The sequence below is a fragment of the Schistocerca americana genome, chromosome 5 (genome assembly GCF_021461395.2).
Source record: "Schistocerca americana isolate TAMUIC-IGC-003095 chromosome 5, iqSchAmer2.1, whole genome shotgun sequence".
NCBI lineage: Eukaryota > Metazoa > Arthropoda > Insecta > Orthoptera > Acrididae > Schistocerca > Schistocerca americana.
Genome location: NC_060123.1, coordinates 153,114,243 through 153,127,213, shown reverse-complemented (window position 1 = coordinate 153,127,213; position 12,971 = coordinate 153,114,243). Strand labels below are relative to the sequence as shown.

General features: G+C 44.4%; 1 protein-coding gene and 1 non-coding gene across 2 annotated transcripts in view; one reads left to right on the top strand and one right to left on the bottom strand.

The window, feature by feature from the left end:
• LOC124616020 overlaps positions 1 to 12,971 on the bottom strand; it is a 174,784-nt gene that overhangs the window by 94,086 nt on the left and 67,727 nt on the right. The gene's annotated exons all lie outside the window — the stretch shown is intronic.
• Positions 2,520 to 2,593, top strand: Trnat-ugu. The gene has a single exon. It is a non-coding gene; the product is annotated as a tRNA-Thr (tRNA).

The window sequence follows — 12,971 nt, the reverse complement described above, 5'->3', positions numbered from 1 at the left end:
GATACAGGGATTAGTGAACACACAGTCGTAGCGAGGCTCAATTCCGTAACAAAGAATTTCACTAAAACTAAACGAGAAAATAAATCTATTTATAAAAGCAACTAAAAATTCGGTTCACGTCTTTCTAACAGACAGTCTCCAATCCATCCAAACCATGTAAGTGAAGACCATGTGTGGCCTAAGTTCAAAAAAATAGTATCAACAGCACTCGAGAGATTCATACCAAATAAATTAATAACATACGGAACTGATTCCCCATGGTACACAAAACATGACAGAAAGCTGCTGCAGGAGCACCGAAAAAGACAAGTATAATTTCGACGAACGCAAAATCTCCAAGATGGGCGAAGTTTTACTGAGGCTCGAAATTTCGTGCGGATTTCAATGCGAGATGCATTTAACAGTTTCCACAACGAAACTCTAGAAATGTAGCGGAAAATCCAAAGAGATTCTGGTTCTATGTTAAGTAAACCAGCGGAAAGGATCAGTAAGCGATGAGGAGGAGGAGGAGGAGGAGGAGGAGGGGGGGGGGACAAGGGTCCCAACCCTTCGGAGCAGGTAAAATCCTGGCAAATGTCCGGCGTGGCAAATGTCCGCACACCGCTCATATCGCACGATACACGGGGAGTGAACGTATTCCGATTTGCCTTAAAAATTATTTTAGGCCCGTTTCACACTGGGACACGAGTGACGGTCACCAGCGACGGTCACCGACAGAGATACATTCGTCTGAACTGGAGCATTCACACCGGGACACTTCACAGCCTCACCGCGCCCTGTGACCCTGCAGTGACTCCCCCTCGCCACATGTGACGGACAGGGTAGCTGTGTTCACAGCAGTCATCGCCGGACATGCATTAGTTTGAATTGCAGTGTTCGCACTGGGACAAAGATCACAGACGCAGCGCTGCAGATTTTCCAACAGAGGACAGTCATTTTTGAGACAGTGACGCGAAACATTCATTGTAAATTATACTGTACACACTGTAGCCATGAGTTTAGTTTTGATTAACACGGGAGACTTTATAACTGAAGTAGAAAGTCGTCCTGCTATTTGGGATGTCAAAAGCGATGGCGCCTCGAGGGATTAGCCGAGCGGTCTAAGGTGCTGCAGTCATGGACTGTGCGGCTGGTCCTGGCGGAGGTTCGAGTCCTCCCTCGGGCATGGGTGTGCGTGTGTTTGTCCGTAGCATAATTTAGGTTAAGTAGTGTGTAAGCTTAGGGACTGATGACCTTAGCAGTTAAGTCCCATCAGATTTCACACACATTTGAGCGTTTTGAAAAGCGATGACTATAATAACAAAGTCCATGGAGAAGAAATAAAAACGTTGAGGTTCGACGATGACATTGTAATTCTGTCAGAGACAGCAAAGGAGTTGGAAGAGCAGTTGAACGGAATGGACAGTGTCTTGAAAGGAGGATATAAGATGAACATCAACAAAAGCAAAACGAGGTTAATGGAATGTAGTCGAATTAAGTCGGGTAATACTGAGGGAATTAGATTAGGAAATGAGACACTTAAAGTAGTAAAGGAGTTTTGCTATTTGGGGAGCAAAATAACTGATGATGGTCGAAGTAGAGACGATATAAAATGTAGACTGGCAATGGCAAGGAAAGCGTTTCTGAAGAAGATAAATTTGTTAACATCGAGTATAGATTTAAGTGTCAGGAAGTCGTTTCTTGAAAGTATTTGTATGGAGTGTAGCCATGTATGGAAGTGAAACATGAACGATAAATAGTTTGGACAAGAAGAGAACAGAAGCTTTCGAAATGTGGTGCTACAGAAGAATGCTGAAGATTAGATGGGTAGATCACATAACTAATGAGGAGGTATTGAATAGAATTGGGGAGAAGAGGAGTTTGGGGCACAACTTGACAAGAAGAAGGGACCGGTTGATAGGACATGTTCTGAGGCATCAAGGAATCACAAATTTAGCATTGGAGGGCAGCGTGGAGGGTAAAAATCGTAGAGGGAGACCAAGAGATGAATACACTAAGCAGATTCAGAAGGATGTAGGTTGTAGTAAGTACTCCGAGATGAGGAAGCTTGCACAGGATAGAGTAGCATGGAGAGCTGCCTCAAACCAGTCTCAGGACTGAAGACAACAACAACAACAATAGTAACAAAGTGGTGAAAACGAATGCTTGCCAAGAAATTATAACGAAGTTTATGCCTTATTTCAATGAGAGGAGCATGGATGAAAAAAACAAAATTGGTAAGTTGTATGTTCTTTTGTCAAGTCTGATACCTTATTTTTCGGACCAGGAAAGAGTAGCGAAAGAACAGATACCATCTTAGTATATATATAATTAAGGCTCACCGCCCACTTGACCATCTTCTTCTTCTGCGCGAATGCACAAACCTTGCCCGAACTCTTACGGGAATCGGCAACGCGCCGCAAGTAATGAGTATAATGGGCAGGGGCACTACGAATGTGGTGCGAGACGAGACGTTGAGAATGTGGGTTTCGCGGGAGGCGTGCCAGAAAAAACTCCCTGTAGTCGCGCTATTCTCCGTGTCCTCGGTGGCTCAGATGGATAGAGCGTCTGCCATGTAAGCAGGAGATCCCGGGTTCGAGTCCCGGTCGGGGCACACATTTTCATCTGTCCCCGCTGACGTATGTCAACGCCTGTAAGCAGCTAAGGGTGTTCATTTCATTCTACTCTCTTTTGCACACTGAATCTTGTCTGCAACACGACAGATGCGGCCGTTGAGAAAATTTACTTTCTATTTTTAAGCGTATTATATCCTATCCCGGAGTGTCTAGCGATCTGTTTGTGATTCCACCCAGTGTAGAGGTTTTTTTTTTATTTATTTAGGAAAATTAATCTGTGAATGAGGAAGAGGGCTCCCAACTGGGAATAGCTGGAAAATGATTACCAATTTGCCAAACAACCAAGGGAACCTTCAGAAAACCGTGAATGGAATCGAGGGATTTCAGTTATTTTCGTTTTGAAATGCCATGCCTCGACAACAATACGAAGACGTTTTGTGTGTGTGTGACAAACTGACGTGGATGGCTTAATTTACGTGTGTTTCAGCATCCCTCACAGTCGTGATGGGGTGCAGCTTTCTTTACAATGTGGAAGAAAGGAATATTGAAGTGTTCCTGTTGAAGAAGCGATTCCTTTCAAATTTCGACTAAAACATTTGTCTATTTATGGTTTCGGAGAACTTTCACAGTGATGTGCCTACCACAGTGTTCTTGGCGGTGGAGCAGTTTTTTTCTTGGGCCGTATCGTCACCTTCTTCAACGAGTGTGCTATATCCGCGACGATAGTCGTAAAGCATGCCGCTAGACATAAACAGCCACTTTCTGTGATGAATGAAAATGGTACAGACTAAATTTGATGGAGATGAAGGGGCATATAATGTAATGTCAGTAGCCTGAGCGTACGTCGACAGTTCGTAGACATTCAGCACCCCTCCCCTTTCACATCCGAGGAAAATAATGTTTCACATTATACTCATGGTGATCATGAGAGTATTTATGCTGTATATGTTCAAACACTGTTTTCTTTGTATATGCAGCCTTATGAAAGTTAAGTTCCTGGGCGTCCAATGGACTCCGCGAGGCTGAAAGGGCCCTTTCAGTATATCAGTCCGCGGGAAAATCGTCGGCACTGCCAGAAGTAGAAGCCGGGGCCACACTATGGCGACCAGGAACTTTAAACACTATTCGATGAAAGCTGCCTGATACTAGAGTGAACCAAAGTCATGTAGGATATGTGTTTCTACCTCTAATTATTTAGAGTGCGGTATTCTCAGGTGTCTGAACAACAGGTTATGCAGTTCCCATTACATTAGCATGGGATGACAATGAAGGTCACCGCCGACCGCCCACCGTGGGAGCCGGTGGTCTGCAAGGTGTTTCCCGTTGCGTCACGCCGTGTCTGTGGGGTCCCAGCGGGCCCGCGTGAGAAGTGTGCGATGAGAACCGGGCACCGAGCCGTTACCGAAACCGCCAGCGCCTTTTGCAACCTGCCAACACGTTATTCTAAGTTTCGCAATTATGGGACTCTGTAGTATTGCAGCCAACCCCCCCTCATATGACCTCAAAGATACTAACTGCGTATTTACGGCCATTTTACGTGCGCCTACAGTAAATGTACCAGTATCAAATGGCAACGTCCGTTTGAGATGGGCCACATAACAACGTACACACCAAACTGAAGCAGACTGGTTTGCTGTTGCCAGCCAAACGTAATTTGTGTGACACTCGTGAAATGAGGTTTTCATCTCAACTTTATTTGTAGCTCTATTACTCTGACACGAGCCTCCACACACAATACATTTTACTGGCAACAGCAAATCTGTCGGCCTGAGGGGCAGACAGACAAGCTGTATAGGAACATTTGTAATGAAAAGTAGTACACACATTTAAAAAATGTTTTGCATCACCCCGGTTCCCAGAACTCCTGAAGATAGACCTTGACTGTGGATGTTGTATCACAGACACAGTCCCTTCGACTGTTCAGAGATGTCACTAAACCCGCCCAAATACGTAAACAACCATCAATGAGCAGCGCCTACTAGACGAAGGGGGTCCGACAGCCGATTAGTTCTAGTCATTCCACCAGGAAGGAGGTACACGGCTCGTGTTGTCTGCAGTTCAACCATGCCTAGACGGTCAATGCCGCGGTTCTTTCGCGTCCAGATTGTTACTTTGTACCAGGAAGGGCTCTCAACAAGGGAAGTGTCCAGGCGTCTCGGAGTGAACCAAAGCGATGTTGTTCGGACATGGGGGCGATACAGAGAGACAGGAACTGTCTATGACATCCCTAGATCAGTCCACCCAAGGGCTACTACTGCAGTGGATTACCGGTACCTACGGATTATAGCTCGGAGGAACCCTGACAGCAACGCCACCATCTTGAATAATGCTTTCCGTGCAGCCACAGGCCGTCCTGTTACGAATCAAACTGTGCGCAATAAGCTGCATGACGCGAAACTTCACTCCCGACGTCCATCGCGAGATATATCTTTGCAATCACGACACCATGCAGCTCGGTACAGATGGGCCCAACGACATGCCGAATGGATCGCTCACGATTGGCAGGCATCACGTTCTCTTCACTGATGAGTGTTGCATATGCCTTCAACCAGACAATCGTTGGAGACGTGTTCGGAGGCAACCCGGTCAGGCTGAACGCCTTAGACACACTGTCCAGCGAGTGCAGCAAGATGGATGTTCCCCGCTTTCCCCGCTGTTTTGGGGCGGCGTTATGTGGAGCCGACGTACGCCGCTGGTGGTCATGGAAGGTGCCGAAATGGCTGTACGATACGTGAATGCCACCCTCCGACCGATAGTGAAACTACACCGGCAGCATATTGGCGAGGCATTCGTCTTCATGGACGACATTTTCACGCCCCCATCGTGCACATCTTGCGAATGACTTCCTCCAGGATAACGACATTGCTCGACTAGAGTGGCCAGCATGTTCTCCAGACATGAACCGTATCGAACACCCTGGGATGGATTGAAAAGGGCTGTTTATGGACGATGTGACCCACCAACCACTCTGAGGGATACGCGCTGAATCGCCGTTGAGGAGTGGGACAACCTGGACCAACAGTGCCTTGAAGAACTTGTGGATAGCATCCGACGACGAATACAGGCATGCATCAATGCAAGAGGACGTGCTACTGGGTATCAGAGGTACTTGTGTGTGCAGAAATCTGCACCAACACCTCTGTAGGTCTCGCTGTATGGTAGTACAACATGCAATGTGTGGTTTTCACGAGCAATAAAAAGGGCGGAAATGATGTTTATGTTGATCTCTATTCCAATTTTCTGTATAGGTTCCGGAACTCTCGCAACCGAGTTGAGGGGAAACTGTTTTGATGTGTGTACCATTTCGATACAGCAGCATCACAGCTTCAACAGCAAGCGAAGTTTGCAGCTGCGTAGCGGGTAGACGGACATCGTAAAACGTGTGACATCTACTCCAAAAGAACTTTATCTGTCAGATTCAAGCAACACCACAGACGTCGCTAAAACATACTGCAGCCAACGAAAATACCTCTGAAGGCGAATAAAAGTTTGCTGTTAGTACGTCCATTTTTCTATGTCTTTTGATACCATTCATAGAACTTCTTAGATGCAATTTGTAATTAGCGAGCATGCCTTTCCTGACGACAAAAGCCAATCACTCAGGCAGTCTGACAACAGGGTGCAATTCAGGACTTGTCTGACATACACTGCCACTCACTCCCATTCATTTGTGGCTATACGTTTGGAGTGAGAACATGTCGTCGTAGGAAACAAACAAAAATTGGTTCAGTATCCCGTCTCAAACCAAGATCTTGCGGGAAGCCTTTTCCTTAGTTGTAAGGCAAATGTCGAACCTGGGAATCTTCTTCCAATTATTATCCAATGGTTTCGCTGGGATCGTGTTGCAGAGGATTTACGGTGGACCATGCTCTGTAATTATGGGTTCTGCACACATAGTCAGAAATGAAATGCGATCGAAAAGAAAAAAGAAAAAGAAAAAGGTGAGAGGTACAGTTATAAAACAAGTCTCGCTGGCTGTTGAGGCTGTGCTCTATCACAAGATGGAAAATTTTTCGGTGTGACACGGCAGAGGTTTTGTTTTGTTTGCATTTCAGATTTGTTGCATTGTGTGTGTTTTGTTCAAATGCACAAACATATTATGTCATTATAAAATTCTTCCATTCGTGCGGCTGAGAGAATATGGAAATTCCTCTAAAATATTTAAAGATTTATAAGCAAACAGTCTCTTTATTTTGAACAACTGAGAAAAGATCAGTTAAATTGAAACGTGGTCGCTCTTCTCTTGAAGATAATCCCATTAAAGACGTACGGAAACTACAACAGCAGGTGAAAATAATGAGAAACTGCAAAATATGATATTGTGTAACAGACATATTGAAGATATTTTAACTAGATGATACCATACAGTAAATTTGCATGATTGATTAACTGTTCAAGATGATCGTCACATTTGTTGAACGCTGACTAATAGTGTATGCAAAATCGAATGGCTGTATCTCTAGAGTACTATCGTAGTGCGAGATGTGGCTCCGTCACTTCTCGATAAAAACACAACACCAAGCGAAGCAGTGCACGAAAGCCAGTGCCTGTGAAAAAAAGGGGGATGTTGATTTCATCTGCTATAAATGTTAAGACCAGTGTTTTTTGGGATACAAATGTGATTTTTCTTATTGATTAGCTACCAAATGGTAAAAACTGAGTGGAGGGTACTACGCAATTCCAGACTTAATGGACGAAAACCTATTTCAGAAGAAGTCTAGTTTCCAAAGAAAAAACTCTGCTGACATCATAACAATGAACGATGCTTTGTCAGTGGAAAAACTAAGGGATTTGAAGTACGAATTCTTCGAATACCTACCCTGTTCAAGATACTTCCAGGTATCACCATAAATGGAAAAAAATCAGGTAGATAACATTTGGAGTGCAACGAAACTTTCCTGACAGTTGTATACGTGTATTTTGCAGACCTTGCAGAATTGCACGCTGATCATGAGAAGTATTCGCTGAAAAGAATGTTGAACAGTTGACTTGAAAAACAACATTACGTCGATAAAAGAGGATTTTTGACTGGAAACTTACTGTGTTTCATTGACAGATGATAGCCTTTCTACATTTATCTCGTGTTTATTTCTTTGTCCCAGCAGTCTATGAGAGTTTATAAGACAACGAAGACAACAATAACAGAAGCACGACCACTGGCATTTATTCTGTCACTGTTTCCGACAGCACTGACTCACCATTTTGCATATACAAGGTGTTACAAACAGGTACGGTCAAACTTTCAGGAAACATTCTTCACACACAAATAAAGAAAAGATGTTATGTGGACATGTGTCCGGAAACGCTTAATTTCCATGTCAGAGCTCATTTCAGTTTCGTCAGTATGTACTGTACTTCCTCGATTCACCACCAGTTGGCCCAATTGAAGGAAAGTAATGTTGACTTCGGTGCTTGTGTTGACATGCGACTCATTGCTCTACACTACTAGCATCAAGCACATCAGTACGTAGCATCAAAAGGTTAGTGTTCATCACGAACGTGGTTTTGCAGTCAGTGCAATGTTTACAAATGCGGAGTTGGCAGATGCCCATTTGATGTACGGATTAGCACGGGGCAATAGCCGTGGCGCGGTACTTTTGTATCGAGACAGATTTCCAGAACGAAGGTGTCCCGACAGGAAGTCGTTCGAAGCAATTGATCGGCGTCTTAGGGAGCACGGAACATTCCAGCCTATGACTCGCGACTGGGGAAGACCTAGAACGACGAGGACACCTGCAATGGACGAGGCAATTCTTCGTGCAGTTGGCGATAACCCTAATGTCAGCGTCAGAGAAGTTGCTGCTGTGCAAGGTAACGTTGTTACGTCACCGTATGGAGAGTGCTACGGGAGAACCAGTTGTTTCCGTACCATGTACAGCGTGTGCAGGCACTATCAGCAGCTGATTGGCCTCCACGGATACACTTCTGCGAATGCTTCATCCAACAATGTGTCAATCCTCAATTCAGTGCAAATGTTCTCTTTACGGATGAGGCTTCATTCCAACGTGATCAAATTGTAAATTTTCACAATCAACAAGTGTGGGTTGACGAGAATCCGCACGCAATTCTACAATCACGTCATCAACACAGATTTTCTGTGAACGTTTGGGCAGCATTGTTGCTGATGTCTTCATTGGGCCCCATGTTCTTCCACTTACGTTCAATGGAGCACGTTATCATGATTTCATATGGGAAACTTTACATGTGCTGCTAGAACATGTGCCTTTACAAGTACGACACAACATGTGGTTCATGCACGATGGAGCTCCTGCACATTTCAGTCGAAGTGTTCGTACGCTTCTCAACAACAGATTCGGTGACCGATGGATTGGTAGAGGCGGACCAATTCCATGGCCTCCACCCTCTCCTGACCTCAACCCTCTTGACTTTCATTTATGGGGGCATTTGAAAGCTCTTGTCTACGCAACCCCGGTACCAAGTGTAGAGACTCTTCGTGCTCGTATTGTGGACGGCTGTGATACAATACGCCATCCTTCAGGGCCGCATCAGCGCATGAGGGATTCCATGCGACCGAGGGTGGATGCATGTATCCTCGCTAACGGAGGACATTTTGAACATTTCCTGTAACAAAGTGTTTGAAGCCACGCTGGTACGTTCTGTTGCTGTGTGTTTCCATTCCATGATTAATGTGATTTGAAGAGAAGTAATAAAATGAGCGCTAACATGGAAAGTAAGCGTTTCCGGACACATGTCCACATAACATATTTTCTTTCTTTGTGTGTGAGGAATGTTTCCTGAAAGTTTGGCCGTACCTTTTTGTAACACCCTGTATAAAGCAATGAACTCGCAACAGTCGATAGCGACAAACTAAGGGGTAATGGAGGACAGAATTCGTTTTTCGTTACCATTTGCGATCTGTTTCCTCTGAATGAAACGTCGCCAGCTCGCAGTACCATTGTGGCTGTCACTTTCCTTCCATGGCCATTTCCTGTGCAATCGCCTTCCGTTCTTCCTTGCGTATTATTTTTCATACAAACTGCAGCAGCAAAAGAAAGGCACCCCAGACGGAGATTAGAGTGGGAGTGCAGGGGTGGAGCTGCTGCAGGAGACACGTCTGCGGCCGCCGTTAAATAACCAGAGCGCTCGTAATGACATCAGAGCCGCCCGCACGCCGCGGCGAGGCGGCGTTAGCCAGCCACGCCCTGTGGTATCGGGGCGCCCCCAGCTGTCGCCTTCCGCACACACCCAGGCTCGGCGTGTTACACGCCTCACCACAACACAACACGCCTACGTCCAGGCATATCCACCACTGCAATACCTGGTAGTGGTTCTAGCACAGCGGAAAAACCGACAACTAAATGTGGAAACTGGGAAAAATATTCTCTCAAAGACCTGTTGTTACTGTTATGTCGGGGGGTTAGTGAAACTTAGGCTTGTGTAGCGGAAGGTAGCTCGGTGACTGAGGTTCAACTATGGTGCATGGAGCTCAGCCAGAAATTTGAGAAGGTATTTCACAATTTCCTCAAGACTACCCTGTCTGCACTGTAACTGGCACTAACTTTAACAAATAAAAATAAAATAATAATAAATTGCAATAATAGTAATGGCGTGTGACGAGGGCCTCCCGTCGGGTAGACCGCTCGCCTGGTGCAAGTCTTTCGATTTGACGCCACTTCGGCGACTTGAGTCTCGATGGGGATGAAATGATGATGATTAGGACAACACAACACCCAGTCCCTGAGCAGAGAAAATCTCCGACCCAGCCGGGAACCGAACCCGCGCCCTTAGGATTGGCAGTCTGTCGCGCTGACCACTCAGCTACCGGGGGCGGACAATTGTATAATAATAATAATAATTATTATTATTATTATTATTATTGTTTGTTTAAATAATTGAGAGATTAAAGTTTGTTTCGCCTTTAAGATTGGAATTGAATTTCTTAATGTTTCATAAAATCTTACGTAGCATTATACATTGAGGTCACACAATAAAGTAAATGCAATTTACGTCGCGAATTTATCGAGCTTCGCACGTCCGAAGATATACATAACGTAGCCAGGGCTCATTATATATTTTTTGTAGACAAAGTCTGATATCTGACCTCAGCTTCAATCATGACAATGGGGAGACTAAAACTACTAAAACAGAGAAAAGCATACGAGTAAATAAAACCTGTATTCATTTCAACATATACATTGCAATATAAATGACACTTACGTAAAATTCTAGGTAAATAATTGCAGATAATTCACAAATGAGAGCGACTTATTAATTCTGCGCCTCTTTTCTGCAAATAAGTATCAATATGGCTAACTGTGGATCCACACAAAATATTACGTCCTTCTAGGACAACGAATGACATAAGAGTGCTGATGCCTACTGGCTGCGACAAGAGAGCGGTGATAATTCCTTTGTTTTGCTTTCTCTTGTCTTAAAAAATCGATACATATAATCTAAGTTCAGTAAATTAAATATAGTCTGCGCTCGAGTGCAAATGGTTCCTTAAATAACCTATATACACAGGAACAAGGTAGTTTTTAATTTCTAGAAGATTTTCAGTTTTCAAGAAGTTTCTCGTTTCGCACACTGACATTTAAGTTCTTCAAGATTGATTTAATTTTCTATAAGATTTTTTTTTACTATCAAGCAGAGTCTTGTTTCTGAAGAACAATTTTAGTCCCCTAGAGGATTTGGTTGTTTTCGAGAAGATTCTAGTATTTCCAGTTTCGAAAAAGAGTTAGTTGGATTTTCATTATTTTGCGATTTTTTCAAAAACGCAGGGAGCGAAAGGCTATTTACAATGCGTACAGAACCCAGATGGCTGTTCTGAGAGTCGAGGGGGCCCGAAAGGGAAGCAGTGGTTGAAAAGGGAGTGAGACATCATTCTAGCCTATCTCTGACGTTATTCAATCGGAGAATTGAGCAAGCAGTCAAGGAAAGAAAAGAAAAATTTGGATTCGGTACTAAAATCTAGGGAAATGAGGTAAAAACCTTGATGTTTGTCGATGACACAGTAATTGTGTCAGAGATAGCAAAGGATTTGGAACAATAGTTGAACGGAATCGCCATTGTCTTGAAAGGAGAATCTAAGATGAACATCAACAAAAGGAAAACGAGGAAATGGAATGTAATCGAATTAAATCTGGTGATGCTGATTGAATTACATTAGGTTCAAATGGTTCAAATGGCTCTGAGCACTATGGGACTTAACATCTGAGGTCATCAGTCCCCTAGAACTTAGAACTACTTAAAACTAACTAACCTAAGGACATCACACACATCCATGCCCGAGGCAGGATTCGTACCTGCGACCGTAGCGATTGCGCGGTTCCAGACTGAAGCGCCTAGAATCGCTCGGCCACACCGGCCGGCAATTACATTAGGAAATGAGACACTTAAAGTAGTAGATGATTTTTGCTATTTGGGCAGCAAAATAACTGATGATGACAGAAGTAGAGAGGATATAAAACGGAGACTGGCGATGGCAGCCGGCCGTTGTGACCGAGCGGTTCTAGGCGCTTCAGTCCGAAACCGCGCTGCTGCTGCTACGGTCGCAGGTTCGAGTCCTGTCTCGGGCATGGATGTGTGTGAAGTCCTTAGGTTAGTTAGGTTTTAGTAGTTATAAGTCTAGGGGACTAATGACCTCAGATATTAAGTCCTATAGTGTTCAGAGCCATTTGCGATGGCAAAAAATGTGTGTGGGTGTGAATTTCTAAGGGACCAAACTGCTGAGGTCATCGGTCACCAGTCTTACACACTACTTAATCTTTAAATTAACTTATGCTAAGAACAACAAACACACCCATGCCCGGGGAAGAACTCAAACCTCCGTCGGGAGGGGCCGCGCTATCCGTGACATGGCGCCTCAAACCACGTGGCCACTCCGCACGGCCGGGATGCCAATGAAAGCGTTTCTGAAGAAGAGAAATTTGTTAACATCGAGTATAATTTTAAGTGCCAGGAAGTCTTTTCTCAAAGCATTTGTATTGAGTGTAGCCATGTATGGAAGTGAAACACGGACGATAAACAATTTAGACAAGAGCAGAATAGAAGCTTTTGAAATTTGGTAATACAGAAGAATGTTGAATATCTGGTGGGTAGGTCACGCAAATAATCGTGATTAAATTTTTTCGTGCTTTCCCAAAATTGCTTTAAGCAAATGCCGAGATGTTCCTTCGAGAGGACACGGCCGATTTCCTTCTCCATCCTTCCCTGCTCCTAACACGTGCTCCGTCTCTGATGACCTCGTTGGCGACGGGACACTAAACACTAGTCTCTTCCGTCAGAAGCAAAAAAGAAATACGTTCCCTTGGCCCAACTCTCCAAATAAAACCAGTTTATGTTTCTAGCTCCCAACATCAGCCCTCCACCTGTGCCTGACTTCCTCTTTCCTCCTCATTATCACATCTCATTCGCATGTCCACCTAGAGCGGCTCGCAAAACATCCTCAGATCA